Below are 21,174 nucleotides of genomic sequence, written 5' to 3'. Positions count from 1 at the left end.
GCTCACCATTCAAAAGGCATAGAGATAAAACACATCACTCTGCCTGAACTCAAAGTCATTGCGTTCACGGTCACCAGGATTTGTGGCGCGGCCGCTTTGCACATTGCTTCCGGATCCCAAATGCGGATGGCAATTGACTGTTACCAAGGCACCATTTTCAACTGGTGTGAAGCTGTGTCGGCTCATATGAAGAGCCAACTGACCAAGGCAAAGAACGGACGACTAAAGACTTTTGGATATGGGCCTATAGTCGTGAGCTTTGCCTTGGAGAGAGTTCCAATGCTGATCCCTCAGCAACTCACTGTTGATATCTTGGGTCCTCGGGAGCCAAAGCTGATTCGATGGGTTGCGGTGATGGCCCGGCATCCTGACGAGGGTGCGGTAGTGGTTCGATTCTCAGATAGTTACTTTGACTGGTTAGAGGGCCAGCTTTTTGTGATACAGGACTTTCCGTATGCCGGAATGGATTTCAGAGGTGATCCGGACATGGTTCTTCCACAGGGAGAACAATGGGACGACAGAGGTACTTTTATTTTCACAAGTTTCCTAATTATGTATTTTTTGTATTTTTTATATATATCGTCTCAAAACTAATAGTAAAACTTTTTCAAAATGCAGATGTTGGTCCACAGCGTCCAGCCAACCTCCGGCCTTATGATAGACTACATCCAGCTGCACCGGTACCGGCCCCACAGGACGCGGCTGCAGACGTACTAGCTGAGTTGGAGCATGATCTAGAGCGTCTCACGGCAGACATACCTGAGACTACTATGGACGACATTCCTATCAGGCTTCAGCGTTTTGTAGTCGCGGTCCCTGGACCGTTTAGGAGATTTTTGCGTAAGGTAGCCCGCGCAGTGGTGTCGTACAGAGAGCACCACCAGTGATTGACTAGTCACTTTTTGTAGTCACATGTGACATTTTTGACTTTTTGTACTATCATTTTGCCGATCATAAGGTGTTTTCAACCTATGATCGAAGACGATGTATATATTTTTTGACACACTTCTATCTATATATATCACTATTACCGGCTTATCTTGTTTAACATGTATGATGAAATGTTTTTAAATTTACTTGCATGATTATTGTAAATGTCTGTCCAACACTCGAGAAGCAATTGCATCTGCTAATGTATTCAAGGACCTTGGAATATGTTGATATTCAATGTAATCAAATTCACGTTCCAAGAGACGCACTCTCAAAAACAACCTTAATAACACAGGATTTCTAATGGCATAAACTCTATTAAGCTGTAATACAACAAGTTCAGAATCTAACCTCACTATCAAACGTCGAATTCCAAATGAAATAGATTCGGATAATAATTCAACCACTGCACTGTATTCTGCAATGTTATTCGTTGTTTGACCGAGGCTTACCCCATGCATAGAAACTAACTCGTCAGAGGGCGAATAGATAACCCAAGCTGCGGAAGAGATATTCCGTGTACTACGACAAGCACCATCAGCAAATCCAATGTATGTTTGGAGAGGCGTCGACATCTACAATATCAAGAGTAAAACCAAGATAAGCCAGAATAATGACGAAAAACCACACTCGCTAAGCTAAGCACACTGACTAAACTAACACACTTGCTAGCTAGAAAGAAAATCTAACCTATCTAAAAATTTCTCCATACCCATCATTTTAAGCATAATACCTCTTTAGGTAAAGTCCATTTCTGGGTTTACCCAAAGAGTCCCCATCAAAATCAACTAGCTCATAAGCCCCTTTTGCTAGCTTTCGCTTTACAATGTAGGGCCCATGCCACATGGGAACGAATTTTCCGGCACCTAGCTTATCGTTAGCTTGATCATATAATAGTACTAGGTCTCCTTCCGAAAAACTTCGAGGGGTTACATTTTTATCGTACTGAGCTTTCATTCGTTTCGCGTGAGTCTCGATAGCTAAAGTAGCGTCACGTCGAGTCTCATCTAATTTAGCCAAGTATAATAACCGTTTCTCCTCTTCGGAAGTAGCTGGAAGTAATTCGACAGCCATTTGAAGTGATGGGATTTCGCATTCAATAGGTAACACAGCTTCTAAGCCATAAACTAGCTGGAAAGGGGTGAAACCTGTTGAATTTTCACTGAAGTTCGATATGCCCATAGCGCCGAAAATAACATGTTATGCCAATTCGTTCGATGGATACCAATGATCCGTCGAATCATGATGACTAGAACTTTGTTGATTGACTCAACCAAACCGTTGGCTTGCGGATAATAAGGAGTAGAGCTATCGTGGCGCAAACCAAGCTGGCTTGTAAGCTCAGTCATCATGACGTTTCGAAAATGGCTCCCATGGTCAGTAATGATTGCTTGTGGGACACCAAACCTAGTTATGATATGATTGAATACGAAAACTGCAGCTGTCTTGCCGCTTGCGTCGAATGTAGGCATCGCCTCGGCCCATTTAGTAAAATAATCAACCGCGAGGATGATATACGCATGCCCCCCGGCCGAGTGAGGGTTACAAGTAATAAAGTCAATACCCCATTTGGCGAATGGACCAGCGGCAATTATAGGGTGGAGAGGAGCAGGTGGAGCGCGCATCTTTCGATCAAACACTTGACAGTTGTGGCATTTTCTGACGGCAAGGATACAATCTTTAAACATAGACGGCCAGAAATAGCCAGCGCGCAACACCTTCTGAGCTGTGGCATACCCAGACATATGACCGCCACATGCTCCAGAGTGACAATCATTCAAAACTCTCTCAGCCTCTTCGTGAGTTAAACAACGTCGAAAAACTAAGTCTGCCCCCCGGCGATAAAGTGTATCTCCAATAATTCTGTATTGCTGGGATCGAAACCGAATTTTTCGACGGTCTTCCTTGGAAGCTTCAGGCCGAAAGGTTTGGGTTTGGAGATAGATGATTATATCCCCATACCACGGATCTAAAGTGCTAATAAGAAACAAAGATTCGTCCGCAATGGACTCTTCTGCCACAGTCTCTGTGTCAGCACTCGGGAAATCACACATCAATTCCGCAAAAACTAAAGATTTCTTAGACTTGGACTTCTCGAACTCCAAGTCGAACTCTTGCAGGATGACAATCCATTTAGAGTACTTGCCCCCTAGCAGTTGTTTTGTCAAAATATAAATCATAGGGTTGCAATCCGAAATAACTGTAGTTTTGCGGAGAAGAATGTAGTGACGAAAACGCTGGACAGCTTGAACGGCTGCCAGGGCCAATTTCTCCACATGCGAATATTTTAACTCAGTGGGATTTAAGGTTCTACTAAGATAATATATCACATGCTCTGCTTTGAATTCATCTTCTTGAACTAACACCATTCCAATGGTGGAATGCGAAGCTGCGAGGTATAAGAAGTAGTCCTGGTTGTAGTTGGGAGGATGCAATAACGGTGCATGGGTCAACGCGTGTTTTAATGCATCAAAAGATTGTTGGGCAATCTCGTCCCAAAAGAATTGTGCGTTCTGTTTCAACAACCGTGTAAAACCTTTAGTGACCTCGGCGTAGTTTGGGATGAATCGGCGTAAAAAGTTCGCTTTCCCTTGCAAACTTTGGAGTTGGCGCAAACTCGAAGGAGGAGGCAATTTGATGATAGCCTCGACTTTCGAGGGATCGACGCGAATGCCGGCTTTTGAAACAACAAATCCCAGCAATCGACCTGTTTCTATACAGAAAACACACTTGTGGGGATTCAACCGAATTCGATAATGCCTACACCTCATAAAGATTGCTCGTAAATGGACAAGGTGATCAGCTCGATGTAAAGAATGAGCAGGCAAATCATCGAGATAGGGTTGCACAATGTGCTTGATGTCATGAAATGCATAAGACATCGCCCGTTGAAAAGTAGCGCCGGCATTCTTAAGCCCAAAAGGTAATTTGCAATAAGCAAATGTCCCCCATGGACAAATGAATGCCGTTTTTGGTTGGTCGGCAGGTAGAATATTGATTTGATTATAGCCTGAGAAACCATCCATGAAGGAAAACATCTCACTTCCGGCACAATCATCAATAATTTGATCGATATAAGGCGTAGGATAGTTGTCTTTTGGACAAGCTCGATTGATATCCCTATAGTCGATACAGATTCTTATTGTTCCTTGTTTTTTATTGACGGGAACAATATTCGATACCCAATCCGTTAACGGGATCGGATAAATGAAACCTGCTTTCAACAGCTTTTCGACTTCTGCTTTAATCGCAGCCGCTTTTCGAGGGTGAATCTGACGCAACCGTTGCCGAATGGGTTTAGCATCCGGGTAGGTTTTGATTTCATGAACAACAATGGCAGGATCGATTCCTGGCATTTCCTCGTAAGACCAGGCAAACACGTCGCGGAATTCTTGGAATAGGGCCTTGTAAGTTTGGATTTCTTCTTCAGTACATGCGGCACCTATATGAATGTTCTCCTCGATTCCGGGCTTCACTGATATATCAATGGGAATAGTACGAGAAATATTCCCTAAATTCAACTCTGAATCAGAATGTTTCGTTGGATCCTGAGCGTCTTTGACATATTCAGCGGTAAAGATAGATGAAAAATCATTTTCAAATGCATCGCCCTTAGGTAAAAACGAAGATCTGTGATGGAGATCTTCCCATGGTAGATCATCTACACTTAGGATTTCGCGAAGTCGTTCGTCAGATGACACGTCTTCGGGAAACGTTATCCGTTCTAAGGGTGAGGTGAAAAGTGACTCTTCACTGACCACATTCATTTGGTCGGTTTCGGTTGAATGAAAATCGGTAAAAGACATAAGAGCTTCATAAGCAATTTCATACGGACTCAACGGCATAACATCACCGAACGAATCTAGCTCAGAGTCAGATGGAACATACCAAGGATCATCATAAATAATGTTTTCTGACGTGATCATATGAATCGTTGCAAACGAAGGGTCTACGTTGAGTGGAGGGAGAGGAAAAGTTCCCAGTAAACCGGAATCCTTAACTAAACCTACACCAATGTCCCTATAAGGGATTGTCGTTTTACCAACATGCTGGATAGTTTCTGAAGAGGTTGGGTCGGATGAAAAGTATGTCAGCTGATCAATAGTCACGATCTTACCGTTATGTGGAAACTTAATTACTCTGAAGACCGATGAAACGACCGCTGTCATAGCATATGACCAACTTCGACCCAAAAGAAGGTTGTAGTCTAGAGGGGCATCAACCACTTCCACATCCAGACTAACGGTTTTACCTTCGACCCCTATAGGCAATTCTTGTAGAATACCAAACGGACGGAACCCACGGCCATCAAAGGCCTTAAGGATGGTGGGGGATTGGTTCAACGAAGGAGAACCAAGCGATCTCCAACATTGAATCGACATAATACACGTAGAAGCTCCCTCATCAATCACAGTCCGATGAATAGGCCTGTTTTTTACTATCACTGGAATTTGGAAAGCCATTTGATGGGGGAGACGTGGTGTACTATTTTCTAGATCAAAGATCATTAGGTTCGGGTCCTGAACATCGACAGCTCCGATAGCCGACAAAAGCAATTTTCGTTGCGCTGGACATGATTGCAGCACTTCGAGTGCCGACATTGCTGAAGGTGAAACAGCTAAGTCCTCAACAATGTTGTAATTCTGGGCTGCTCTCGCATGTGGATTGAAAGCAGACCTTCGAAGTACACCCTTGGCGGGCGGCTTAATCACTAAGTCTGGGTTAGGTTTTTCGATCTGTAGTGGATCGGAACCAGGAGCTGAGGTTGATGGGTTAGAGTGAGAAGATTCTGCTTCCTTACCATCAACAGGAGCCTTACTACCATAATCTTGCGATCGAGTCGCAATCCTGACATGAGACATCATCAAAATGGGTTCTTCACTGGCATTCGAAGAAGAACCTATCATCTTATTCTCCTGCTCTGGAAATGGATTTTTTAACACAGCAGGAGTGGGAGAACCTTTGACTATTTTCACTACCTCGGCCCGATGAGGGCAATCTCTCGTAAAATGATCTTCTTCACAAATGAGACAAGGATATCGAGGTTTGCGCTTTTCGTCATTGGTTTCCGACTTTTCCGTTTTCTCCTTTGGAGCCTTGTCTGCTTTGGCCTTCTTCTTTCCTTTCTTCTTTCCACCGTTTTTTGGTTTGGCCGTAGATGACTCTACAGCGTGAATGTCGGCGGTGAGTTCAGGAGAAGACTCTCCTGTCGGAGAATCAGGCAAAGTGATAATTGGAGTAGTTGAAGCCTTGGAAGACTTCTTCTTACTCTTCGTAGTCACGATACCAATCATACCATCAGCGGCATGAGATCCCGAAGGAGCAGCAGCGATTTGGTTTGACTTTGGAAGATCCGGAATTTTCTCGTGTAACGTACCCGACTGAGTGTAAACTAAGTCAAGGTATTGTGCCTGAGCAATGACTTGCTCCTCAGTAACTACTCCGGCCTTAGCTACATCTTCAGTAATTCTTGGTAATAATGATTTGACAAACCATTCAGCTAAGATTTGGTCCGGGATAAAAACTTTCACTAATCTCCTTCGACGTCTCCACTCATGAATGTGATCAGAAATGTACGTGGATGTCGATTGTTTTAGCGAAGTTAATAATTCTGTACCATTATCGTATCTGACTGGTAACTGAAAATGAGTTAAGAACGAGGTAGCTAACTGGCTAAAGTTGTAAAAAGAGGCCCGTGGTAACTCAATGTACCACTTGGCTGCGAGACCAATGAGTGTACGCTGGAAAAGACGTAAGCGGATGGAATCATCTGAGATGGAATTTGAAGCACACCAGAGGTGGTAAGTCATCACGTGATTGGACGGATCCTCTCCAGACTTACCTTCGAACTTGGGTATATCGCTGGGCAACTTATTTGGCATTGGCGGCCAGAACTGAAGATATTGAATTGGATCGTTCGTTAGGCGCGTCAAGTCGGGTAAATCTAAAGTCGCAATAAACGGTAACTGCCGGTTAGGATCTCTAAAACTCTGAGTCACAATACCAGCCCCAGGAGGAGGATATCCAGGATAACTAGGAACAGGAGTCGCATTTGGGATATTATATCCTCCTGGAAAACCAGGATTAACCGGACCGTACTGGGGTTGCTGAGGTTGTTGATAAGTGTACCCAGGATACGGTTGATACTGGTAAACCGGTTGTTGGGCAGCTTGCCCAGGTTGATACTGTCCCTGGTACGGAGGTTGAACAAATTGAGGTTGAGTAGTAACAACCGTACTTGTACCAGGTTGGCCTACAGGCATCTGGACTGTGGTTTGAACCGTAGATCCAGACAACGGTACAGATGTCTGAGGAGTGGTTACAGGGACAGTAGAAACCGGAGCTGCCGATACTCCAGAAGTAAGCATGGTAGATGTAGCGGTAGTTGCTGCAGCCGTGTGAGGTGGAGTACCAGGTGCAATTGGCGGCTGAGTAACTACGGAAGTTACAGGGGTCTGAACACTTGACTGGACAGGTTGCGGTTGCTGGGGTGGACCAGGAACTACAGGTTGTCCTGCTTGAGGTACCGACTGTATACTTGGTTGCGACATCTGTTGACCCTGTGACGGATCCCACGTTAACATTCCAGGGTATTGACCCGTAACAGGTTGAGGATACTGAGATCCATAGCCGTATTGAGGATAGGGTTGATAATTGTAAGGTGCAGTCCCATATGATTGCCCTTGAGGTGGTTGATAACTTTGACCAGGGTATTGACCCGTAGGTTGATAACCTTGAGGTAAATACGAGTACTGGGGTTGACCTTGACCTTGAGGTTGGTATCCTTGAGGTTGATACCCTTGGGGTTGATACCCTTGGGGTTGCCATCCTTGAGGTTGCCATCCTTGAGGTTGATATTGATACTGAGGTTGACTTTGGGGTACATATTGAGGCTGGGGTTGACCTTGAGGTATGTATTGCCCCATAGGAGCGTACTGACCTTGAGGTTGCCCCCCAGACACGAATGAAGTACCTTGAGGTTGCCCCCCAGGCATTAACGAAGGTTGCCCCCCAGGCGGTAATTGGCCACCTTGAGGTTGGTTAATGGGAGTTGAACCTGACATCATATAAACATCACCTATACTCAATGGTACATTACCACTGTTTCCAACTAATAACCCATGATCAATGGGTTGAGGAGATGCTCCCGCAAAAGTACCAGAAAGTGATTGATACCCAGTAGGAACAGAAGGACCGCCATGTAAAAATGATTCAGGACTTTGCGTAAACACAGATGACTGACCAGACATATTTACAGGAGTATGAATTCCTCTAGGTGGAAAAGGAGTACGAGGTGTAGAAAAACCTACTGAGTTGTCTAAAAAATTGGTTAATGCAAGGTACCAAGATTCACTTCTAGGAGGACTGTAAAAGATGGATTCACGCTCCCTTAGATCAAGGGTAATTAGATCTTCAGAATCAGAAACGCCTATTTCTTCCTCTGGAACAAGTTCTTCTATAGCAATTAATCCAACAGGAAGATTTTCGGTGATAATTCTTTCTATTCTTGGTGAATCAGGAACACTAGGAGTTGGAGTAACAGGTTCGGAAATTTTAGGTTCTTCGCCTGTTTCACTGGCAGATGAAAAACTACCAGCAAGCTCGGAAACTGTAACAGCTTCGGGATTGTAACCTGTTTCTAAACTTTGGTAATCTGGATGGACTACCAAGGAAGATTCTCCTTCTTCAGGTGAACCTACTCTACTGCCACTAGGAGGAGTTACAAGGACCTTTAAACCTTCTAAATTACTGGGGTCGTCTCGAGGAGGTGAACCCCTAAGTTCACGGGATCTTCTCAACAATTCGGCCACAGAAACAACTTCAGGAGACTGGCCCGCAATTCGACGGGACCGTCTCGGTAATTCCGCCACAATTAATGATTTTTAACTACAACACACGAAAACAAAGTAAAAATTTCAAATCAAACCACCTAAAGTCTTCTAAAGAACCAAACAAATTTGAAGCACACGCCTAAAGAATCTAGAGCGTCAAACCACACACAAACAGTATCTTCCGGACCAAAAGCGCTAGTTGGTGATTAGGTCCAACCTCGCAGGATTCAGTACAGAAATGGCGGGTGGAACAGTTACACCGACACCCTGCTTAATGAATAGACTGGACCAAGTTCCTCCACTTTAACCGTCTCGAAGTGAAGCGAACCCCCCAGAAAATCCAAGTGAGTATAGCCGACGTCTGCTCCAGGTACAGTGGGACCTTCCCTCCACCGTCACCTTGGGTAGAATCCTAGATATTATGGCCACTAAGGTTACCAATCACAACAATTACACCTGGGGGAACAGTCTAAACTCCGACAGCACGCAAGGGCAGAGTAACAAGCTCAATCCCCTTACCGGCTCCTTGACAGTAATCCAAGGTTTACCGATAAGTGACCCCTGGCTCCTCGACAATGGTTAATCCGAGGTTTACCGTTTGTAATACGTACTGTCTGGCGTCGTTCCCAACAAGGGAGGAATGATCCCCTCACTGGTTCGGACACGAGCTCGTGCTTCTCCTTTAAGAGGAGCTTTCCCAGAATGTAATTGAAACAATTGGATTTGTTCTACTCAAGATAGACTATCTGTTTGGTTTTGTAGTCTTGGAGAGTTAAGTACTCACCTACTCCAAGACCCTAGCCTAAGCTATGTTGGTGCTTTAGAGCCCTAGAAAATAAAAATTACTAGATTGATTTTAATTTAAGCGTTACTTTTAAGGTTGTTTCTTAAGTCAAAAGGTGATGGAAGTGAAACCAGTGGTGTGTTGACTCGACTCAAAATCACTACAAAATGCACCTAGGATGATTTACCCACTACTTTGCTTTTTCGATGAATTGTTTTAACTAAAAAGTTGAGAGAATGCAATCTTTATAAAAGCAACTTCTTAATTGAAGACAATCAAAGAAACAATTCGTTTTTCTTTTCCAAGCATAAAAACATAACCTCTCTTTACATGCACGAAAAAACTCTTTTCTTTTTTCAAAAACAAAAAGCTACTTGAAACAAGACTTTTAAAGAAGATGTTTTTGTATTTTTCTTTTAATAAAGCAAATAAATCTAATGTAACCAAAAATCAATCTTAACGACTATTAAAATCTATGAAAATCCACTCATAAGCAAACTAAAAGCAAATTTATTCTAAGCAATCTTAACGAGGCCAAAACTAACAATGATTATTCTAAGGTGTTTTACTTGATCACAATCAAATCAAGGACTAGTTTATTGCAGAACCAAAAACTAGCCAAAACAAAACTCTAATCTTTTTGTTCTTTTTGTAAAATGGAAATCAATACTTTATAAACAAGTAATTCGAAATTTGACCCAAAACAACTTAAATGGCAAGCTGCTCACACAAGGAGACTTTACGACAGGCCCGACTTCTAAGAATGTTGACTAACCAGAGAGATCTAAGGCTGGACAACTTTCTACTATCAAAGTCACTACAGAACCTATCCAAAAATCAAACCCTAGGTCTAAACTTCGTTGAAATCCACTAAAACACTCAAAGCTCACAAAACAAGTTCAGGTGAAAATTTTTGACAGGGTACTAAAGGATCTGGGCAGAAAACACTAGGAAAAATCAAAATCTAAAAGCAATTTAAAGCAAAAATGGAATTTTCTTAAATTTTACAGGAAGACGCAGGCCACCCGTTATCACAGGTGCGGGCCCGCTCTGTGCAAACGGCAACAGCGCGTCCAAAGACGCACTGTGCAGTACTCAGAGGGTGCGTCCTTCTGGAAAAATGAAGAAAAACCAAATCTAACTAAATCTAAAGCTAAGCCACCCAAATACTAATTCTCACAGTCAAAAACCAGAAAATAAAAATGATTTTCTCAGAGCAAAGTTCACATAAAGGAAAAGACTCTCTCATTAATGGATTCCCCAGCGGAGTCGCCAATTTGTCACACGGAATTGGTCAAGGGTGCGGACACAGCTGACCTTCCTAGAAGTCTAAGACATTCTAATGACAAACAAGACAAAATGGAGTCATCTTTCTCTAAATATACCTTTTACAACATGAAAACTACAAGTGTTTAGGCTTACCTTATTCCAAAACGCTATTGTTGAAGTTCGTCCTTGCCAATCCGGATGAGCTCCTCCTTCACATCAATTCCTGCAACCACAAACAATCAAACCATTACCAAGCACTTGCATTTCATATAATAAAACATATATTCAACATGCAGACCAAGGAACACATGAAATAACTCATTAACACAAGCTATTGAGAAAAATAAACCAGTTTGTATTAATAACGAAACAAAGAAACTCTTACAACCTGGCCTTGGTGTTGTGCAAGTTCCTCCCAGGGTCCATCAAGGGTTTTCCTCTACTTTGACAAAGCTCACCCACTTCCAAGTAGAATCAAGTAAAGACAATCTCTCCTTACAAGGCTCTAAATGGGAGACCTAAATCCTGCAGCATTTACCCAAAGAAAATGTATAGCTCCAACCTCTCCTCCCTCTGGCTCAATGTCTTTATTTATAGTGCTGTAAAGAGGTTATTCAGGTCCACTATCAATGGGATCATCCCCCTCTATGGGTGGGATAGCTCCCTTATTGATGGGATGAGTTCCCCCTTAATAGAGATACATGAACCAACTGGAGGCGCATCCATTTCATCAAACCGACCTCTAGAAGGTTCCACAAGTAACTTTTTCAAGATAAAACTCGCGCATTTTGCCTTTTACAGAAGGACGCACCTGTCTCTTAACATACAGAGCGTCCATGGACGCAGCTTTTGTGAACATGGTCAGCGTCCCTGCAGGTAAGGCTAGAGAGAACCTGCGACCCCAGAGATAAACATAGTTTTTACAAGACTTTCTCTCTTCTTTGAGTTTGAGATGGATAACAGAGGCATAAGACTTGCCTAAGAGGGTAGCATGACTGTTGATTTGAGCCATACTAACTGTAAGTAGTCAAGGTGACATTTTTTAGTGTAACACCACCTCAACTCATTTAGAAGGTCCCATAACATCTGGTCCCCTTCACACAATTCGTAATTTCCATGTTATAATCGGTTTCGGGGGACTTTCTAGGTTTCATGACAAATCATGCTATAAACTTATGAACTCTTGGATATCGTCCCACTTACACGCTCATTTGGGCTCCTGAGTCTTGAGCCTTGTCCATAATCCCCGATGTCCCAGATTCTTTGATAAATATGCCTCTATGAGAATCTGACCTTGCACCAAGCCTTCCCAAAAAGGGAGCCCACCTCAGATACATCACCTTATCACCAAAATCTGGATCAACCTTAAATCTAGTGCTTTTGTGGAATTGCATAATGACGATGGGCCTAGATATTCGGATTCCCAGATACATTCGCCGAGCTTGAATTGCATCCAACCCTAATACAACCATATTTACTAATGTTCCACAGACTTAGAAACCTTTAAGGTTTTCAGGGGCTTAGCCCAAGCTTTCATCTATGTGAATTTTTTCTCATAACAATGTTCCCACAGGAATGAAACCTCCATTCTAATTCCAACATTTCAAATGTTGACTCAAACTTGATATGCTTCAAAGTATTCAATACCTTGCATACCATATGGCATTGACACACAACTAATCCATAGTTAGCCATGATCTATAAGTTCAATACAACAACACCATATTCAAGAACAAAATACAAGCCCTAGGCAGGGACATCAAATTTAATGAGAGATCATGCATTATAATGATAAATGTTTACAGAGTTAAGGATATAACTATTTGCATCCATTTACCATGGAGTTCTATAACTCTAGCAAGATTCTTGTATATAATGCATATCCATCCTTTGCATAAATAGATTATATATCACTATTAAGCAAGAACAATGAACCATTATAATTTATAAGCATGTCAACCATCAAAGTACTATTATCAATAGTTGTTTACATGTCCTCATGCAACTAACCACATTTCCATATGTGTGTGTGTGTGTGTGTGTGTTATCTTGAATGGTCATTGGAAATTGTTGCATGTCCTTAATAGACAATATGCCTTGATGTTATTTTGGATAAGTTGGAAATACTAGCAAAAAGAACATCGCTTATTTTCTATCAAGGACATGCAACAATTTCCAATGACCATTCAAGATAAAACATACCATTCACTATTCATGAACACACCAATTCAGGTAAAAATATAAGTCCATTATACTCAAACCATGTCACTTATTTGAATGGATAGATATAGCTAGAAACTAAAGGCGAGGCTTCATCTCTCCACCCAACCATAGGAAAAATATGCCATAACCTTTCTTGCAGCTACTCACCTCCAAGCCAGATCTATGATTTGAGGGTTTTCAACCAAATTCGGTTATAATAATTCTAAACTCCAAGAGTATGGGATCACTTTTTAGGTTGTTTATCAACTATATCCTCAAGGTAAGCACTACAAGAAGCCATATCTCACAATATGTATAAATTTCTGTTTTCCCACCCCGGTTTTCAGTTTCTCCTTATTTCTCCCATATAGTTAAATTCTCTTTCCCATAACCATACATTTAACAAGCTGAAAAAAAATAAATTTGCTGAAAACACAAATTCTGGAAATTTTACAGAATGCTGGAAATTGCAGAAATAAAAATCAGCAGTAATAAACAGCCATTAAAACACATTTAAACACTGAGATTTTTGGTCAATGTGACCCTAGAAAAACCCCCTACAACTCTTGGGGAAAACCAGTTTGAGAGCTCTTCTTTATTTCTGAAAATTGCCTTTTACAGTGAGAAATTTTTCAGCAAAAAATCAGCAAGCAAATTTACAACTTATCTCTTTTCCCATGCTTCACAGCAAACTGGAAATTACAGCAAACAGGACAGCAATAAATGTTTTACAGTCTCCTCGATTTTCGTGCCCACTTTCAGCATTAAATGTTGTTGTATGGCCCTCGTTTTGCGTGCAGAAAAACCAGCAAACTGCTCCTCGATTTTTGTGCAAACCTCTCCTCGAAAATCGTGCCAAAATCTGCCTTTCACTGTGTGTTGAATCAGTTGTACAAATCTGCTCAACTGTTGCCTTGGAATGTGTGCCAAGCTGTTGTCTCCTTCTCCTCCCTGCTCAGAAATCTCTCTTGCTCTCTTGCTCTCCTTCTCCCAATCTGCTCATGAAAGAATTGAATCGAATGTGATCTTTTCCTCCTTTTCCTCCCTTAATATAACTCCAAATGGCTTTTGGGTGACCCAAGTGACTTCTGGGTGATCTCTAAATCCAATTGCTGAAATAGATTTAGATCAATGGCTGAGATTAAATGCTCATTTAAATCTCATTTTTATTTTTTAATTCACCCCACTTTAATAAAGACCCACTTAGTCATTTATTTCCAAAGTCACTTTTCCTTTCTAATTTTTCATTGACTTTATAAAATTCACTTTAAAATTAGACTTAGTAACTTTATCACTTAAAGTCACTTTTAAATTAGATTTAACTTTATAAAATTATAAAGTCACTTTAGGAGAAAAATTAAATTCTTTTGGACACTTTTCCCTAGGCCAAAGATCAAAGCCTAAGGGAACCACCTATCCTCCAGTACCAAATTTCAACACTCCCTCTTACCGAGGAAGGTGTTCCTCACCACACCCATCTTGTCTCTGAAGTAGACATGCTTGCCCCATGGTAAGGCTTTGGTGAGGATATCTGCAACCTGCTCATCAGTGGAAATATGCTCAAGCTTCACAACTCCCTTCTGAACATAGTCTCTGATGAAATGATATCTGATCCCGATATGCTTTGACCTGTCATGAAATACTGGATTCTCCGTGTTGTGGGGAAAAATGCCTATGCAGGACGATCCTATCCACCTAAAGTGTGATAGTGCCTTAGCAACAAACAGAGACAGCTATCTAAGTATTTCTTCCTTTATGAATTGAAAGAGAGGAGAGATCAATGGACTTACCGATGTCTTCCGTTTGTCCCTCGATCTAGATCCTCTTCTCTTTGGGTGTTCACTGCTACTTGCCTCCTCGCTTGCCCAGCTTCAAGAGAACAGCTACTTGATACCTGCGAGATCACAAGAGAACAGCTACTTGCGACAAGAAAAGAACACAACTCAAAGATAGATATTCATATTCACAAATGATTCAGGATTAGATAAATCAAATACACTAATGCAATCATACATCAAGAAAACATCAGCATATAGGAGAAAACAAGATAGCTTTATTGATGAATAACAAGGGTTTGAGAAGAGATACAACCCAAAGGGCTCCAATCCAGCGCCTCTTCCCAACAAATGAAATTCCTATCTTCACCCCCTTCAAAGCATTAAACACCCAATGATTCAAATCTCAAAGTAGCAGCAATTCTTTGCATTCACAACATTCCAGCCTCTAGATCTCATGGAGGAGAGATCCATATATAGATATTTGGAGAGAGGATGAGTCAGCTTGAGATCTGACTAATGTCCTCTCCCTCTATTAGTTCTTGATTCCACTTGGAGATTTGGAACCTCTTACTCATCACTAGTCGAATTCCCTGAGGCAAGTGTCATTTTGGAAGCTTCCTGGGTTTTGACACCTTGAGGAACGAGCCTGCCACATGTCCAATCTCGCTCAGCGCAGGTAGCCAGTGTTCCATTTGACATTCAACGCAGGTAGCCAGTGTAGCAGTTGACATTCAGCGCAGATGCTCAGTGGAGCAGTTGACATGATCCTGATTTGACTTGTTTTTGAGTGTTTTTCAGTGGAGAACTTCTGTGAATTGCTGTAGTTTGCTAGCCTTGTTCCTCTAGGGGTAGGAACAACATGTTTAGGGACTTTGGATCCCTTATATTATGGACATTTCATGCTCAATGCTGTAAGGCACAAAAATGTCTATAACAGTTGCCCCCTAAAGTATGAGGTTGTTTATCGGGCGAAATGCTTTATCAGGGGGATCCGAAGTTCATTCATTGCCGAGAGGAGACCTGTAATACAATACATTATTTTTCATTCTGATTTCATGATCTAGCTGAGTCGGGCATTTCCCATGCTCAGCTTTATAAATTCATTTTTCTGTACATAGAACAGACAATCGTCTGATGGTAGACTGATGATTTTGATGAAATCATCATCCTTTTCTGTAGGATGATCATCTGCTGCAATGTTGTACATGTCAATGTCTTTATTTCCTGAATATATATCGCAGCCCAGATGGATGAAACTAGATCCGGGGTCTTCAATCTCGTCCGATCTTCACTCGATGTACAAGTCGATCCATGTGAGAATTTTCTGAAGTCGAACATGGAAAGACATCACTTGATTACCAGTCAATGATGTAAACTGTTAACAAGCGCGAGAGGAATCACCGATAAGGATGATGACCCTCAAGGTACTGCAGTACAATTCACGTGGTGTGAATAAAGGACTTGGCGTCGAACACCACGTAAAATCTTTCGGTCGAAGGTCATTGATGTATACCTGTCGCCGGAAGTGAGAAACTTGCCATTGAGGCATGCAAGCTTCAAAGTACTGAAGGGGTTGTTCCTAGATCCACTTCTTGGATAATGAGCTGATGTCGACAAGAAGCGATCCGTCAAAGGAGGGCCTTAAGTGACACGGAACGGAGCTAATGATTTTGATGAGGTGAAAACGATCTGTGAAATATGATTCAGGGTGGCGGTCATGAAAGGATGAAGGATAATGTATGGCAGTGGATGGGACACGGTTGACTCTTCTGAAACGACTTCTCTTGAACATATGGCGACACTGATGCGATGGATCGGTAGCATTACCCCAAATGTGGATGGTTTGGCGAGACCATGGTGATGTGACCGGTGAATGAAACAACCCAACCCGATTGTGGTACGGAGGAAAAGTGTCATGTTCAAGAGCGACTTGCTACCATCAAAGTTTTCTTGTTTCTCCCAATTTTTCCCCAGTCATTTCTGACCAGTACCTCTTTATTTTTGTCAAGCTTGAGGAGGATAACATATGCTTGTTCTATAACCTGCCCTTCGGGCAAGCCCATCGCTATGTTTTAACGAGCCTAGCGATAGGGAAACTCGTTCTCGTCTAAAGACAAGTTTGTCGTTATTTAATGCATTTAACGAGTCTAACGACAAAGATAACTCGGTCCTTTTCAATTTTAGAGAGTCTAAAAAGGTACATAAAGTTAACTCCAAGGTTCCTTTTTCGTCATCTAATCCCTTAAGTCCGAAAAAGTATAAAACAATACAGAAGGGATGAATTTTCGATAGTTTTAACGAGCCAAACTAAACAAGCGCTCGATCTTTTTGTGCAATAATCCCTCAGGTCCAAAAAGATTAAAATCTAGAGGAGGGATAGCTCTTTCGGTCGTTTAACGAGCTGGTAGGCCAAAACTCGGCAATCTTTTCATATTTTACGAGTCAGTTGAAAAGAGCTTAAAGAAGACTCGTCTTTTGAGGAACGAGTGATGAACAGGGCAGCAGCAGATTCCAAGTACGGCTTGGAATATTCCAATCACGGCAGTGTCACAAGGATGGCTTAGTGAAATCACTCTTCGCAGCTGTTCCTCAAAATGGGTAAACAATCAAATGGAGGTGGACGATCAGCCAAATGAAAAGTGGAGGTGACGGTGCAAACACGACCAAGGCTTTTATGGCTGATAAGGTTACATTCACAATGGTTATTTACCGGAGGATAATTCATTTTTTAACGAGCTTAAACTTGCTCAAAGCTTATGTTTATTTTTTAACGAGCATGAACTATGCTGCTAAAACTGCTCGAATCTTGCGTTTATTTTTTAATGAGCATGAACTGTATGCTAAAACTGCTCGACCATATGTTTATTTTTTAACGAGCATGAACTATTTCGCTAAAAACTGCTTGATTATACCAGTCATATGATAAGAAATGCTTCCTGTGAGATAGCTATTTTTTATGGAGCTTTATCTCACGAAGCTATGCTCCGCATCCTTTCTTTATGCAAGTTAGGAAACGACTAATCCAAAAAACAGATAAATAACCGCTCTTTGCTTGCACTCCAAAAGGTTTGCATGCCCCCAGGTATAAAGTACAATTTCAAGGTTGCCCATACTTTTCCGTCAAAACATTTGTTTTAACGGATGAGGCTTACCTCTTTCAGGTTACCCAAAGATTGTTCCATTGCAAACGGAACACTTCTTTGGCAATGTCTACCGAGATAAACAAAGGTAAGTGGCGGCGACACGCCAACTCACATAACTTTGACAAAAGAATCTTATTCTAGAACAACCCCTCTTCCAAGCCGGACGGGGTACGGACTAGTCATATTCTCCCGCGGAAACCTACTCTATACCCAAAGTTTTTTCTGCCCAAAGCAGACCAGGATGCATGCCCCCTGGGTTCCAGTTACATCTTTCCGAATCACTCGCACTCATCGGGAAGAAGAACTGGGGGTGGAGGCATTTCTTGAGTGAATAGACCATTTAGGGTCGGTATATGACTATTTGCGATGCGTGATCCCGGAAATGAAATTTGGTCTACGAGCTTGACCACTCTTCCTTCGTGTGGAAAACACATTACTCTAAAGAGTGAGGAGACAATGGCTCCCATGCAATATATATAGTCTCATCCAAGGAGTAGGTTATAATCCAAGGGTCCTCGAACGACCATGACGTTCATTTGAACGGTCTTCCCTCTCAATTTAATAGGTACATTGGGGAGGATCCCTAATGGTCGACTGGTTCCTTTATCAAAGCCTGATAGATTCCTCATCTTAGGCAAAAGCGCTGGCGAACCAAGCGCTTTCCAAGCAATAGAGGAAAGGATACTCACAGATGCCCCTTCATCAATGATGGTGCCAGCCATAACCATTCTATATATTTGGACTATAATTCTGAATGGTATGTTTGCTGGCAACCGGGGTCTGCCTAGTTGGTTCCAGTCAAAGGACACAACCAGGTTGCTTGGTGGCGGGACCGAATAGACGGCCGGATACCGCTCTGATGAACTTCCTTCCTGCGATAAAGGAATGGGAGGGTTGCCCCCTTGTTCATCTGAGTCTGTGTTGATGAAAAGAATCTGGATGGTGTCATCCTTTTTCTCTTCAGTGATGGAATCATTCGAAGATGAATCTTCTGAAGGCAATACCGGGTCAACTGCCGTTTCAACCTTTTGACTTTCGTCAGGTATGGATTCAGTAAGTTCATTTTCAATGATTGACACTTCAGCTGACCACTTGAGCGGGCCAGCTGGATTCTCAACTAATGAGGGACTTGGCACGAGTTTTTTGTATCCAGGAGGAAGTCGTAACGGTGACACCGGACGATCTTCCAAAACTCTCTTCGCCTCGTCTAAGAATGGACAACGGTGGATGGCGTGATCGCCTTCACACAGTCTGCAGGGAGATCTTGCTCTCCCTCTCTGTCCTTCACTCTCGCTAGTTGACGGAATGCATTCAACATGGCTATCAGAGGTTGATGCTACCGGATTGTGCAATCTTGGGGACCAGTCCCTTAGTATCCGGGGAATACAGGGACAATCTCGATGGAAGTGGTCTCCTTTGCATATGACACATGGCGATTTAGGCCTGGTCAGTGCTGTGTGTGGATTTTTTCTAGATGATTCATGTTTGCCCCCAGTCGCTTTTGGCTCCTTCTTCTTCTTCTCTTTATTCTTCTTCTCCTTCTTCTCCTTAGGAACTTGGTTTTTATCTTTACCAGTTCCTTCAAGCGAAGAGGAAGGAGGAGAGGAAGAGTTGGAAGAGGTAGAAGGTTGGTGGTTAACCTTAGACTCATCTAGCTGTCGATTCGACTGTTCAGGAATGGTGGTGTTCTGAACTACATTGGTCGAGAAGAGCCAGACCGGCAGGCCAATTGTCAATCCTGGAAGCGACAATGTGGCCATGTGGGGCGCACCAACATCTCCCCAAGAGGAGAAGGGACTAGGATTTCCACCAAGGGGAACTCCTTGGTTGGTGTGCTCCATTTTCTCGATCGAAAGATCAACGCAGGAATAGGAGGTGATTATGTTCCGTTTAAAATAAATTTTATTAACGACGCTTTTAGACACAACTTGCTTTTTCAGTTTTAAAGAGTCAAGAAAAAGCTAAAGATGACTCTAGTCTCCTTCGATGTTTTAACGAACCCGAAGTGACAAATGCTTGGATGGACTTTTTCCGTTATAGAGTCTGAAAAAGGCCAAAAGGAACTGCTCTGGAGTTCTAGGTAGAGGGTGTGCCAAACTTTTCGCAAAACCGCAGAATACTTTTTAGGGTACGGGCGGTCGATCTTCGTGAATGCTGTGTTCACTGCATTGCGAATCGTAGGGCGGCCGACACGGCTTCCTATGGATAAAGGCTTTATTCCTATAAGGGTCTCCCAATATATACGCGACGGTACGTGGGAGCACAATCTGTACTGATACTTATCGCTTCACCGTGGAGGAATCACCCAACCACTCAACGGTAAGATACCAGGTTTTACGACGCCGGAACACGTCTCTAGCCTAGACCTCTATGTTGTGCGTTATGTTACAAAGCGTTGTTAAGTTCATTCAGTTTATTTTAAGGTTGATCTTGTTTAGCAGTTTGCCTTTATGGATCACCACGAGATGTATGATACAACTTCCTAAATGCAGTCTAAAGATGATAAGCAAGATTTATAATCTTTTCAACAGATGAAAATCCTAACTACAAAGGGAAAAGAAAGACATCATCTTTTCACAATGAGCAATTAGCACACTCTAATGCACTTTTCCTAAATCAGTCATGCAAACTTATCAAGATGCAAAATGCACAATGCAGGTGTTTGTTTTCCGCTTTCTTAGTATTGATGCCTACAAAGAAAGCTTTTTGTACAACTTTGAATTTGCTTTTAAATGATCAATACAAACAAGTTTACTTTTTCGAAATCAGAGAGGGTAGAAGAGATTACAACACATAACGATTCTCGAAATGAATACTTGTTTTAACACTCAAAAGAGACAAACTCAAACCATAAACAAAAGCAAATGTATAATCAATCTGCAAACAGCCAATGAACTCTCTCCTAAGATCACAATCAGATCTGAATCAAGGGCTATAGGATGATTACTTCACTCTTGTAAAGGAAAACTATGAACGAAGTCACAAACACATAAAAACATTCATAATCTTTTTGTACAAAAATGAGGTGGAATGCAAGAAGAGAAAAGGAGTTTTTCAGATCAGTACCAATGCTGGTTAAAGGCTGCAAAAACAGAGATCAAAACAGGGCAACAGAAGGCAGAGAACCCCAGTAGCACAAGGCCAAACTGGATCAACACACCCTTAACACAGTGAGTTTGACATTCAGCGCAGGTAGCCCCTTTGGGAACTGCGTTGAAATGCAAACTGCCTTCACT

The sequence above is a fragment of the Pinus tabuliformis genome, chromosome 5_2 (genome assembly GCF_031772625.1).
Source record: "Pinus tabuliformis cultivar Carrire ecotype Pingquan chromosome 5_2, CPIR1, whole genome shotgun sequence".
In the NCBI taxonomy this organism is placed as follows: Eukaryota; Viridiplantae; Streptophyta; class Pinopsida; order Pinales; family Pinaceae; genus Pinus; species Pinus tabuliformis.
Note: the sequence above shows the minus strand (reverse complement) of the source record.